The following is a 14,063-nucleotide window of genomic DNA, read 5'->3' as shown; positions in this document are numbered from 1 at the left end:
CAGTTTTTATGAAGCGTGAGTTTGATCCAAAGGCATTAGACAGCTTTGCATGAGTACTAGATTATATTATGCAAAGCAATATTGATGCTTTTTTTTTGAATCAGTGAATCAAAGGGTAGTGAGCAAACACCAGGCAGTTCCAAAGTGGGAAGCTCTGGTCAATTAATTGTATGTTTATAAAACGCTTAGGATGTATACAGTCTAAATTGGGAGGTTTGGCTTGTTTGTGAATTTGATTTCACCATTTACTTGCCTTGGAATGGGAGGCATTCCAAGGGGGAAAAAGCAAAAATAACATTTTTAGCTTAAAAATCTGGGGGCATATTTATACTCCGTTTGCGCCGAATTTGCGTCGTTTTTTTCTACGCAAATTCGACGCAAAACTAACTCCATATTTATACTTTGGCGTTAGACGCGTTTAGCGCCAAAGTTCATGGAGTTTGCGTCATTTTTTGGCGTGAACACCTTCCTTGCGTTAATGAGATGCAAGGTAGGCGTTCCCGTCTAAAAAAATGACTCCGATGCATATGCGTCGGATTTACACTCCCGTGCAAAAATGACGCCCGGGAGTGGGCGGGTCAAAAAAACCCGCATTTGCGCCTCTTTTTAACGCCTGGGTCAGTGTAGGCGTTAAGGGACCTGTGGGCTCAGAATGAGCCCAGAGGTGCCCTCCCCTGCGCCCAGGGACACCCCCTGCCACCCTTGCCCACCCCAGGAGGACACCCAAGGATGGAGGGACCCATCCCAGGGAAGAAAAGGTAAGTTGGGGTAAGTATTTTTTTTGGTGGCATAGGGGGGCCTGATTTGTGCCCCCCTACATGCCACTATGCCCAATGACCATGACCAGGGGACATAAGTCCCCTGGGCATGGCCATTGGGCAAGGGGGCATGACTACTGTCTTTGCTAAGACAGGAGTCATATTAATGGCGCCTGGGCGCCAAAAAAAATGGCGCAAATCGGGTTGAGGCGATTTTTTTGCCTCAGCCTGACTTGCCCCATTTTTGGACGCCCAAACGCCATTTTTCCCTACGCCGGCCCTGCCTGGTGTACGTCGTTTTTTTTGACGCACAACAGGCAGCGCCGGTCGGCTAACGCCGGCTAACGCCATTCAATAAATACGGCGCCCGCATGGCGCTTCAGAATGGCGTTAGCCGGCGCTAATTTTTTTGACGCAAAACTGCGTTAGCGCAGTTTTGCGTCAAAAAGTATAAATACGGGCCCAAGTCTCCAACTTAGAGCAAGAGCGTTAGTCTGTGTGCAAGGTACGGTGATTTATTAAAGCCTAACTACAACTCCCAGGATGCAGTTTGTTGTTAAATGACACTGGAGAACTGTGGCCCCCATCTTCTTATCAGGCAGTCCCTCTGTCAACACTAAAACATATTCCAAACATCAGCATTGGATGATTTTCACTGTAGTAGAAATATGCTCCTCTGTCTAGGAGAGCTTTTGCCTTCCAATCTTTGCTCCGTTCGGAACTGCATGGTTGTTTGCCTGTTTACAATACGTTTTCAATAAAGATTGTTGAAAACAATAGACAAAGGCAACCAACCTTGTAAAACCCCGCCCACATTCATGCCGTTTTGGCCAATCGGGAAGGCGATTGTTGTGCTCAACCCAACAATCAAGTTACTCGACCTCAACCCATGCAGCTCTTTCTTCCTCATGCTGCTGAAACCGAGGGAAATAATGCTGAGCCTTGCAGGAGCGTGTATGGAAACAAACAGAAGGAATTGCATCACCAGTGTCTCTTTCCAAACTAAATCGGGGACTTTGCAGGGTGTTAAGCTGAGCGCAGCGCTCTGGCAGGAAGGGAAAGAGTGTAGTGATCAGGGAGAAATAGATGAATGAGGTGAGTGAGGAATCGGCCCTCCCCATCCCCCAAAGGTGAGCTGTTGACTAGTTTGGTATTTAAAAAAAAAAAAGAAAATCGGGGGAGAGGGATGCCTCGATCCTTATAATGGGCTTTTTCATTGTGCCTCCTTTCTCTTCTATCAGTCCTTTCATTTCTGCAGCGTATTCCACTGCAGCTTCGTTTCTTCCTGCCCACATCTAGCATCTACGCTCTGTTCCTTACCTGTGCACTTTTCACGCTGTAAGGTCTGTCCTTGCGTGTGTGTTATTACTTTCACTTTCTTCTCTGTTTTCACACATTTCTTCAGCTTTTTGCTCTGCCAGCTGCTCTCTGCTTATTACTAAAACATTTACATCTGATTTTGACCCTCCGCATTAACTCTCTTCTTGATTTTTGCACCCTGCGCACATGCTCTCCTGCTCGATCTGCTCTCGCCATTACACCTACTCTCCACATTTACTTTAAAAACTGTGCTGTCCACCCTATATAAGAATTAGCCACTCACCACCTGCATTCTCAACCCTCCACATCTCTTCTCCCTGCACGCTCTACAACCTGAACATCCATTTACCACTTTTGTAAGTGCACGCTCTACCCCCCAAATTGGCTATCTACTTTCCACATGCACTTTCTACATGCATTCTCTCCACCGTCCACGTCCCCTCTTTACATTTACTCCTCACAATTCACATCCATTTTCTTCCCTGTACATTACTATTCACCCCAGACATCTTCTTTACACTTCACGTTTACATCCTCCAATTGTAGTCTACAGCCTGTTCATTTGCACATTAGTCTGTACATTTTCTCGCAATTTTCCATTTGCTGCTGTCACCCTGCAATCCTTTCCATGCTATATATCCGTTCCCAACCATACAAATGCATTCTCCTCTCCCCCACTACGCCCTACACCACCCAGACTCTCTCTGACCTCCACCTTCCACCCACTCTCTCTCCGCCCTCCACCCACTCTCACTCTCACTCTCCACCCACTCTCTACAATGTACTGCAACTTTCCACATGTGCTCTACACTTTGCACATGCAATATCCATCCTGTATCTCCGCTCTCTACTCTATGTGCTCCACACCCACTCCAAACCCATGTGTAATACCATACACTACATCTACTGTGCAGCCACTACGTCTACTTTCCAGTATGAGCACCAGCAGTCCATGACCCATATCCACCCACTAAAATATGCTTTGCATCCACTTTCCATTTAAGTTCTCAAACTATACATTTGCCTTACCTCCTATTAATTCTCTTTCCATTGTCTGCACTACATGTATCCTGCACATACACTACACACCAGTTACATGCACAATCCACCCATGCTGTCTACTCTCCAAACCCAATGTCTATGCTTTGTAGTTACCCTCTACTTCTCTTCTACACTCTACACACTCATTCTAAATCCTCTGCATCCATACTCCACGTTGCCCGCCACATCTACACTTTACATCCGCTCTATTCTCTCTTCTTGAAACACATCTCTCAGTGGCCAGCTGCTTTCTGCCATCTACATTTGCCCTCCTCATGGGGTTTCCACACTTTGCCTACCTTTCTGTTTTGCGCCCTCCATAGGTGCCCTTCAATTGATAGATTTGTCCTTCACATGTACTTGCCATCCAGTACTCTGCTTGCCACCCTTCACATTTGCCTCCCCACACTTCAGATCTGCTTCCCTGCCCTCCACATTTGCTTTTCACATTGCACATCACCTCTCTGCTCTCCACATTCACTATCCACACTGTGCATGCCCTCTCCAACCCCCACTTGGGGCTTCAGCTCCATACATTCACTCTCCAACCTCAAGATACCCTGTACATCCACTCTTGATGGTCAACAGCCACTCTTATTATCTATTCTTCAGGCTACTGCACCACATCTGCAATGCAGGCTCTACCCATTCTACTATTATGTATATCTGCACTTCATGGTCTTCTGTGTATTCATTGTCTGTTAACCCTTCACATCTGTTCTTAACCCTTCACATCCAATCAAAGCCCTCTGCATCCACTCATCAAGCCTCACCTACACTTTCCACCTTATACATCTGTTCTCCATGTTCAGGTTCTACACTCTAAACTTTCACTGCATAACTCCCTTCTCACTGCAGGAAAATCTGATCGTTGCCCTTTATATTCTCTTGTACTACATGTGCTGACCATACTACATATGCAGCCTTGATCCTCTATATCTACTTTCCACACTGTATACCTTCTCTCCCCTCTGTACATTTATTTCCCACTGTGTACATTTGCTGGAAACACTCCACTGTCTACATTTGCTCCACACCCAGTGCATCTGGCCTCTACCCTGGACATGCGCTCTCCATTTTGTACATATGCTCTTCACACTAAATATGCACTCTTCTCATCTACTTTTAAACTATACTTTGACATGTCACATCTGATCTCCACATTCCACCTGTGCTCTACATTCTGCACATCACTCTTCACATTTGCCATTCAACCTATACAGGTACTCTCAACCTCCACGTCTTCACCACCCTAATTACACACTTTTGCCACACTCCACATGCTGTTTTCACTCTCCACATTCACTCTGGTCTAAATTCTTCCCTCCGTCCTTTCTCCACACTACCTCCCTACATCTGAGCAGGCTATCTATTCTCTTTCTACAATACATCTTCACAACACACCCCACATTGCCTCTCAAGTATCCCCTCTCCAACAACTACCTCCACAAATCTGCCCACCACTCTCAATCTTCAAACTTATTGTTCATCCTCGTGGTGAGTATTTCAACTGTCTTCCCTCAATATCCATCCTGTACATCAGCTCTTCGCGGTACACAACCAATGTAAGCTCTTTTTATCAGCTTTCCAACCCCTTCATATCCTCACCCTGCCTTGTACATTTGATTCCGCATGTGTCTTATCCATTCTCCACAAACTCTCTGTGCATTACATCAAATCTGTACTCTTTTTCTGTTGTTTCGGTCTGCCCCCTACCCTACTTATTGACTCTTAGCCCTTTTCATTCTCTCTCCAAGCACTTCATCGCTTCTGCATCCTGCATACTACTCTGCATAACATCCACCGCTAACCCTTTCCATCTCTGTCACATTTATATGCTCTCTCTCCACCCTCCGAAACCATCCTGCGCATCCATTATGACCCCCGACGTGAGCTCTCCATGTGTCAATGTCTACTGACTCTTCATCCCTGATCACCTCCACAAGCTCTCTCCATTCTTTTTCTTGAAACTATCTCTTGATGTTGTATCCAAAGCTGATCCACACACCACACTTCACACACCAAATACATGCTCTTATATTCACATTTGCCCTCCACACGCACATCTGCTCCCTGCCGTCCACATCCACTCTCTGTACTATACATGCACTTCCCACCTTCCGTTTACACTTACTACTCTATACATTTTGTCTCCACCCACTCAATGCATTCTTCATCCTTTCCATCCATTCTCCACTGTCCACATATCTTTTCTCAACACCATCTCGCCACATCTGCAGTGCAGGCTCTACCTACTCGATCTGCATCCTCTCTCTGCGGATTTGAATTTTGCCTAATTCTGCATAATTCCACTGAAATTTTGTGTAAGTGCACAGAAGCAAATTATGTGCATTTTTCACACCCCTAATTCAACACGCTCTGTAACTTCCCCTTCAAGCCCCACAATTACTTCTCTACATCCAATCTGTCCTTTGTCCACCCAACATTTGCTCTTAGTGGATTACATCCACACTCTGACCTTTACATCGTCTGCCTACTCTTCTTATTCACTATCTGCATCTGTTGTCCACCTTAGATATCCACCCAAGCACTCCCAATTCACTATCAAAGTCCTACCTCACTTTCCACCAAGTACATCGACCCTCCATTTTCATGGTTTGCACTCATTCCTCTGTGCACAAATTATTTCTCAATGGACTACATCCACTCATTGCCCTCTAGATCCTTTGACCAAACTCTGTATGCCATTTACTTTTACTTCATCAAACAATTTCTGCCTGCTATATCCACTCTCCACCCTACACATTCGCTCCAAAGTGGATGTCCACTGTCAACATGTGTTGTTCATGCTATATTTGCCATCTCCATCCTTCATTTTTACACTCTGCACTTTACCTTCCCTGACCACTCTGTGTTTTCCACCCTCTACATGTGCTGTAAATACTCCACATGTGCTGTACATGCTCTCTCCACCCTTTACGGTTGCTCTTATTTCCACTCTCTGCATGTCCTCTCCATTTGGTTCATATGCTCTAATAGTCACAGCACTCTCCATGTTTTCCACCCAGCCAATACATGCCTCTCCACACTAAACGAACACTCTCCACCCTAACGTATGCTTGCCACCATTCAGATATTCTCTCCAAATACTTTACACATTTCTCGTGCTCTCTCCACCTTCTATGCTCCTCCTCCTTATTCTTTCTACCCAGTACTTCCCTCTTTAGCATGCACATGCTCTTTCCACTGTGTGTACTCACTGTCTACCCAGTAAATCCACTGTAAACAGTCCAAACCCTTCTTTCTGTATCTTTTCTCCACACCACCACATCATCAGTGTAAGCTCTACATCTCTCTCCATCATGTCCATCCACGCTCAACAGCCTTCGTCTCCCCTTTTTTGTACTTCCACTCTTCATCTCTGCTTTTCAAAATCCTGCACTTTACTGTAAACTTCTCGCCCCCACTGAACGTTCATGTCAACCAGCTACCTCTGCACATCTGCCCTCCACTATTGATATCCACACTCGCTCTTCTGTCTGGACATGGGGACTCCAACATCCACAGGTGCTTTTCACCCTTTGCTTGCATGCTCCCCTCCACATACATTGTCCTCCTTCTAAATCAGCTCTTGACAGCTGTTCTTCTACTTACACAGCCCTTTGTATCAACTCTCCAGTTTCCATATCTTCATCTTGACCTGTATGCTTGCTTTTTCCACCCCTAAACTAGTCTCTACATCCACTGTACACCTTTGGCACAAGCTCTTCATATCTGCTGAACTTCCACTAACTCCATATCTGTTCACCTCCAGACTACACAAGGAGTCACATTTTCCTTGAAACTGCTGTTTATGTGCTATTCAGATCTACTGCTCACACTACCTACACACCTTATCCATATTCTTCTGTCTAGCTCTATCCTGTTTCACTAACCACAACCACTACTCAAGTCTACTCTGCACATTCGATCTTAAAACACCACTTAGCTCTTTGCTATTCAATGCTTATTTGCACACACTCAACACCCCTTACTCATATCTACTTCCCTCACTAGGCATCACTGAGCATATCTCCTGTTCTTACACACTCTAGATCATCATCCATGCATTATACAATCTACTTGCGCCGCAAACCCATTTTTAATCAAAGCCTCTCAAATGAATATACAATTTATGTGTAGACATTTAAAACACTATACACTGCATTGCTCACTGGCATTTACTTACATAGCACTCACTAATTACTCATCACCCACAGTACGTACCCTCATCCACTTAATATACTGATTTACCAGTAGCCATCTCGACCATAAGCTTGTCCTCACTCATCCAAGTGCAGCGCCACTGACACCAGTACTTACCAGACTACTAATACCACCACCTTACAACACCTTTAATTCCCGTTAAAAACATATTTTGCAGTAATTGCAATTAAAGGTTGCAGTGACAGAGTTAGTGGAAGTGCAGTAATACTACAACAGTAAGTCAGGCAGATATATGAAATGCTGTAATTGAGGGGCTTTATTGTATTTACTTAAAGATATGGTCTAATGTTCTTATAGTGTAGCTGCGGAACAACTCAGAGAGAGATCAATCACAAAAAAATAAATCAGTGCAATCATCATAAAATTGTGCTGGACTCAGAAAAACATATCCAGAAATCCCCAGGGTCATAGTGAAGTAATACAAAAAGAACCATGAAGTACTTATGGAGTTGTAAAATAATGCATACACATCCTGAAGTAATCATAATCCTCTCCCATCCCCTAGTTGTAACAAAGGCATTGTGACATAATCTGCTCCCATCCCCTAGTTGTCATGGAGTCATCAGGAAGTAATCTGCTCCCATCCCCTTGTTGTCAAGGAGTCATCATGAAGTAATCTGCTCTCATCCCTTTGTTGTCATGGAGTCATCATGAAGTAATCCGCTCTCATCCCTTTGTTGTCATGGAGTCATCATAAAGTAATCCGCTCTCATCCCTTCGTTGTCATGGAGTCATCCTGTAGTAGTTCAAGATAATCACACATTTTCCAAAGAAGTAATCAGAAGACCATCCTGGAGTAGTTCTTGTGATGACTCTGGAGTCATCTCATTTAAATATTTCGCCCTATAGGCATACTTCAGGATGGTTTGGGATGACTTTACTGGATAATTACAGGAATAGCCCAGCTGAAGTCATCAGATGACTTCAAAATGACTCCAGGAAGATCTTCCTTTTTGACTTGGGTATGCCCACTATACATTCTACCATTATGTTTACAAGATCCACTTGTAGCTCCTGTTTATCGGTCTGATGGTTAATTGTTGATCAGGTTTCCGGAGGTGCCCAGGTGCAGGAGGCAGCCCCGTGCCCGCACATTCATCCCCAGTGCCCAGGCCTGGAGGAAGCCGGAGCTAGAAAGGCCCTGCTCGGCACAGATGCGGCTTGTTTGTTCACTCCTCAGAGAAAGGGACGAGAGAGGCCGGAAACATAAAATTGTCAACAGTATCGCAGCGTAGAAAAAATATTTGCCTCTCTGGGCGGCAGCCATCGACCGGACACATAAAATGGGCCAGCAAACAACAATAAAAACAAGTGGCACCGACATGCTGGCATGGCATGGCATGACCCTCCGGGAGAGTTTCCGCTCTGGCTGAACATCTGAAGAATGGCTGAGAACGGGGGCCCGGTCGCCTGGCACAGACACCCCGGAGGCTAGGGCACACTGGGAGAGTTGCATACAAATGTATGTTTTTTTTAACAAGCGCAGGGAGGGCGAACTTGTAAACACGCAGGCAAATTAACCGTCATCAGGTGCACTCCCCACATATTGCCCGGTACCTCTGCCTCTAACATTTCTGCTATTGATTCCTCTTTGTTATTTTGACTTTGACACCCTAATGCTCTGCCTGGTATGGCTGTGTGCCTGGTGTGGCATAGTGGGCACCATTAGTTAAGGTCACTTCCTTAAGTATGATGGGCGTTTATATACACTGTGTGATTTTTCCTTGTTTGGCAAGCTGCTCATGCACACCAGGAAGGGACGTAGACTGACTTTCGTGTTGTCGATTTGACCCCCGCTGCTGCCATAGTAGAGGAAAACATTGATTCTTAATTTTCAGGGCACTGGCTTCATGCAGTAATGAGTCTGTTTCTGGAAGTTCAATTAGGGGTTGGTCCTGCATTTCAGAAGGCTCCAGCTGCCCTGGGTGATTGTCTGATGCTAGTCTTGGACTTAAATATTCCCAATTTCTGAAATTTAAAGATGAAAAACCCTCAGTTAGACCTGTTTTATCGCCTTTCACCTGCCTGTTCCCTGATGTTGATGGGGATTTGCTTTGGCCCCTTGCACTGTGGTCTGTCGCCTTGTGAGTGCTGCTAACAGCTATAGAGACGGGTGCGCCCCAGCTGTGGATGGCATGTTTGCTTGATCTGGGAGGACTGTGTTGTGTCACGAACAAATCTGTTATGTTTTACCCCTCTTTTTTATTGGGGGCTACAATTTTACCTTTCTTCAGCGCCTGCTGTTGGGTGGGTACATTTGCCTTTTTGATTGCATATCACTGAGGCATATCACTGAGTCATTTTCTGGGGAACTTTGCCTAGCTCTCTTTATTGTCTTTTTCCTACCCCAGCTTGGGGCCCCTCCGGGATTTTCCATATCACATTGCTCTTGCTTGTGGTTGCCTGTGAGTAATCAGTTGGTGACCCCTTTACAACTGCTAACCGTTTTATTCCCTGTGTCTTTGTTATGGAAGAGACCCCCCTGCAAGGTTGTTACCTGTAGATGTCTACTGGTAGGCACTGAAATTATTTTGTGGCAGTTTTTTCATTTGCAGGGGTCTTTGACTTATCTGGGCCGCTGTGGGGTAGCTGTTTTGTCAGAGTCACCAGATCCTCGTGGTCTGCGCATGTTCCCAACACGTCCACCACTGAACAGCTCCAAGACTCTGATAGATAAATCACAGAGGCTAAGAGAGTTCAAGAGGGGAAGGGGGGATTAGGAAGGGAACAGCTGGGAAGGAGACCTGTAGTAAGAAAAAGGTTAAAACACAATATGAAAATTACATCTCATGAAATCAATACTAGACTATGACTGTAAGCCTAGTCATTCTGAAAACATGAACAACCTAAGAATTAGGCTTAAAATAACTAAGTTTCAAGATGGCCGGATACCTGTAAGAGAATCAAGATGGATTAAATGAAACTTTCAAATTCAAGTACTTTCCTTTACATGAGAATCAGGAAAAAACATTCTGAATAAGTTCTAAACCAGTCATATGAATCCTTTTTTGAGAATGCATACTAGGACCATGCAATATTGCATCTAGAAACTCTGGTCTTCTGTGTTCTCTTGAAATGTTTCAACACGAATTGCGCACATTGCAGATTTTCATATATATAGTAAACACCATAAAAGGATTGTGCACCATGAATAACACAATATGGATTCAGGAAACAAATCACACAACTTGTCAACTCGAATATTACCTAATAAATGTCTTAGAATAAATGGCATACAATGAACAACATGAATTAAGCTCGAAGATAGAATCGTGCGTCTTGCCAATTAGAGTGCCACCATGTAAAATGTCAAGAAATGGTAGCACGCAATGAATATCAAGGTTAAATCACCATTAAACTAATCGCGCGTCTTGCCAATTCGTAAGCCACGATGTAAATGCCAAAAAATAACAGCGCGCAATGAATAACAAGATTAAAGCACCATGAAACGAATCACGCGTCTTTTGCCGATTCTTAAGCCACCATGTAAATATCAAGAAAAGGTAGCGCGCAATGAATAACAAAGTCAAATCATCATGAAACGAATGCGCGTCTTGCCGATTCGCAAGCGACAATACAAATGTCAAGAAATGGTAGCGCGCAATGAATAACAAGATCAAATCACCATGAAACGAATCGCGCGTCTTGCCGATTCGCAAGCCACCATGCAAATGTCAAGAAATGGTAACGTGCATTGAATAACAAGATCAAATCAGCATGAAACGAATCGCCCGTCTTGCTGATTCGCAAGCCACCATGCAAATGTCAAGAAATGGTAGCGCGCAAAGTAATCTGTTAATCATTAAAGAATTAGGCCAAGAATCTGAAAGTTCTCGATAACGGCGTCGGGAGGTCAGCCCAATCACCGTCTTACCGCCCAGAACAAGGATCACCAATGAAGAATGAAGGGCAGAGGTCTGGAAGATCAAATAGGCCACCAGGACAGGAGCTCAGGAAGTAGCTGCTGCTCTGCACCGGGACCTCTGAATAGTGAGCACTTGGAGCTGGGCTGGCTCCCTTTCATAGAGTCTTGTCCCAGCCCACAACCACACCCAGGCATGCTGCAGGGAAAGTCTCTGGAAGGCCCTGGAAAGGGACCACACCCTAACACTCTCTGAAAGCCTGCAGCAATACATTGAAAATGAACAGTATTTGTAAACACATACAAAATAAGTCTTCAGGATTAAACTCTGCAATGCAAAAGGTTAAATAACAACATATCAGCACAATGCATAAATTACATTGTTTTGAGAGTGCTGGGTTTTTGCATTCTAGTCGCCAATAGAGCGCGCACTGCCCTGGTGTTGACAGTACTCCCCTCTCCCAGACGCGCTCTAGGGCCTGGTTTGCCTGGATTAAGACGATGAAAGCGTCTCACAAGTACTGGAGCATGAACATCAGATGTGGAAACCCATGAGTTACTTTCAGGACCATAACCTTTCCATGAGATTAAGTACCATAGATTACGCCCTCTCAGTTTAGAATCCAACATTTTCTTAACTTTGTATTCTTCTTCCCCTTGTACTAGAACAGGAGCTGGATGAGGGTGGACTTTTTGGACTGCCTTCTTCAAGAGGGAAGTGTGGAACACTGGATGAATCCGTAAGGATCTGGGCAATTGTAGTTTATAGGTCACCGGATTGATTTGCTGGAGGACAGTGTAAGGACCTATGAATTTGGGGTTAAACATGTGCTTCTTCTTGAAATCTATATGTTTTGTGGAAAACCACACTTTGTCACCTGGTTGATATTGCGGTCTCTCGCAATGTTTCTTGTCATAATGCCTTTTGTATTTTTGTTTGGCTTTTTCTAAATGCTGTTGAATCAGTTTCTGGGTTTGATGCAAATGCTGAATGGTTTCTGACACAGCTGGAGTAAGAGAACTTTCTTGAGAATTGTGATGGGCAAGGTGTCAGGATGATAGCCAAATAAACCAAAAAAGGCTGTAACGCCAATAGAAGTGTGGAATGAGTTATTGTAGGCTAACTCAGCTAACCAGAGCATAGATGTCCAAGAATGAAGTGCCTTTTCAGCGTAGGCACGTAGGTATTGTTTCAAAGTCTGATTTAGTCTCTCCGTTTGACCATCTGTTTGAGGATGGTGACTAGTAGATAGTGTAGATGTCACTTGGAGTGTTTTACACCATGTCTTCCAGAAATTGGAGACAAATTGCGACCCCCGATCGGAGAAGATAACTTTTGGCAGTCCATGATAACGAACCACTCTGTTCAGTAAAATAGTTGCCAATTCACTAGAAGTGGGCAATTTCTTACAGGCAATGAAATGTCCATATTTTGTGAGACTATCTACTACCACCAGAATTACTGAATGCTGTTGAACCACTGGCAGACCGATAATAAAGTCTAAAGAAATGTGTTCCCATGGACAACTTGGGGTTGGAAGTGGATGTAACAACCCTTTTGGTTTTGAATGACTTGTTTTAGTGCGAGCACAGACTTCGCAGTTGTTTACCATTGCTTTTACATCTTTTGTTAGGGTAGGCCACCAAAAATAGCGCTGGATCAGTTCAAGAGTTTTAGGAGTACCTGGGTGACCTGCCGTAGGTATAACATGCAACCAATGAAACACTATCTTGCGAAGTTTGGTAGTGGTTACGAACAAACGAGCGTCGTGAAAGGGTAGTCCTTGCTTGATTGACCTTTTGGGGTCTGCTTGGGCCCATGTTTGCCATTTCTCAACAGTAAAAGAGTTGCGAATTTCTTATAAGAAATCTTCAGTTTTTATGATACATAGAACCTTGTCAGGAGCAATGATAGCTCTGGAGGCTTGAAATGCAGGCAACGTGGTAGACTCTTGGCGGGACAAGGCGTCAGCTTTGCGATTATCTTTACCAGGCCGGAAGGTTACTACAAAATCAAATTCGGCAAAAAACAGCATCCAGCGTAATTGCCAAGGAGTCAAAAGTCTGGCGGAACTCATGAATTGAAGATTACGATGATCAGTATATACTGTGACAGTGTATTTGGCACCCCACAAATGATGTCTCCATTCTTTAAAGGCATCACGAATCACCAGAAGCTCTTTTTCAGCAATGACATAGTTCTGTTCGGCTTCGTTCAACTTCCGAGACATATAAGCTACAGGATGGAGTTGACCAGTGTCTTTATTTCGTTGCGATAAGACGGCTCCTATTGCTACATCTGAAGCATCAGCTTCCACTATGAAAGGTCGATTCGCATTAGGATGAGTCAAGACTGGGGCAGTGGAGAAAGCTTCCTTCAAATTAGAGAAGTCTTGGTCAGCTTCTGGGGACCATACAAACTTTTCTTTCTTTCTTAATAGCTTAGTGATTGGAGCCACTGTCTGGGAGAAATGATTTATGAACCTCCGGTAAAAATGTGCAAACCCCAGGAAACATTGTACATCACGAACAGTCTTTGGGGTGGGACAATCAGATATGCCTTTTACTTTCTTTTCTGCCATCACCATACCTTGAGGGGTAAGAATAACCCCTAAAAACTCAACTGTGGTAACATGAAACTCACACTTGGTTAGTTTGTAATATAAATGGTGTTTTCGAAGGGCTGCAAGAATTTTCTTGACATGTTGGACATGTTTGTTTTCATTGTCTGAGTAGATCAAAATGTCATCGATGTATACTATGGCAAATATGTCGAGGTACTCTCTAAGAACGTCATTCAAGAAAAATTGAAATGCTGCTGGAGCATTACACAGACCAAAAGGCATGACGGTGTA

General features: G+C 44.2%; 1 long non-coding RNA gene across 1 annotated transcript in view; it reads left to right on the top strand.

Annotated features, from left to right (window-relative positions):
* Nucleotides 1-1,667: 1,667 nt before the first annotated feature.
* Nucleotides 1,668-14,063, top strand: part of LOC138258837 (uncharacterized) — a 120,746-nt gene continuing 108,350 nt past the window's right edge. Inside the window, exon 1 of the long non-coding RNA XR_011198588.1 lies at nt 1,668-1,853. This is a non-coding gene — a long non-coding RNA (uncharacterized lncRNA). The remainder of the gene's footprint in view (nt 1,854-14,063) is intronic.

Source organism: Pleurodeles waltl, chromosome 2_1 (assembly GCF_031143425.1).
Source record: "Pleurodeles waltl isolate 20211129_DDA chromosome 2_1, aPleWal1.hap1.20221129, whole genome shotgun sequence".
Lineage (NCBI taxonomy): Eukaryota > Metazoa > Chordata > Amphibia > Caudata > Salamandridae > Pleurodeles > Pleurodeles waltl.
This window is presented reverse-complemented; position numbering and strand designations above follow the sequence as displayed.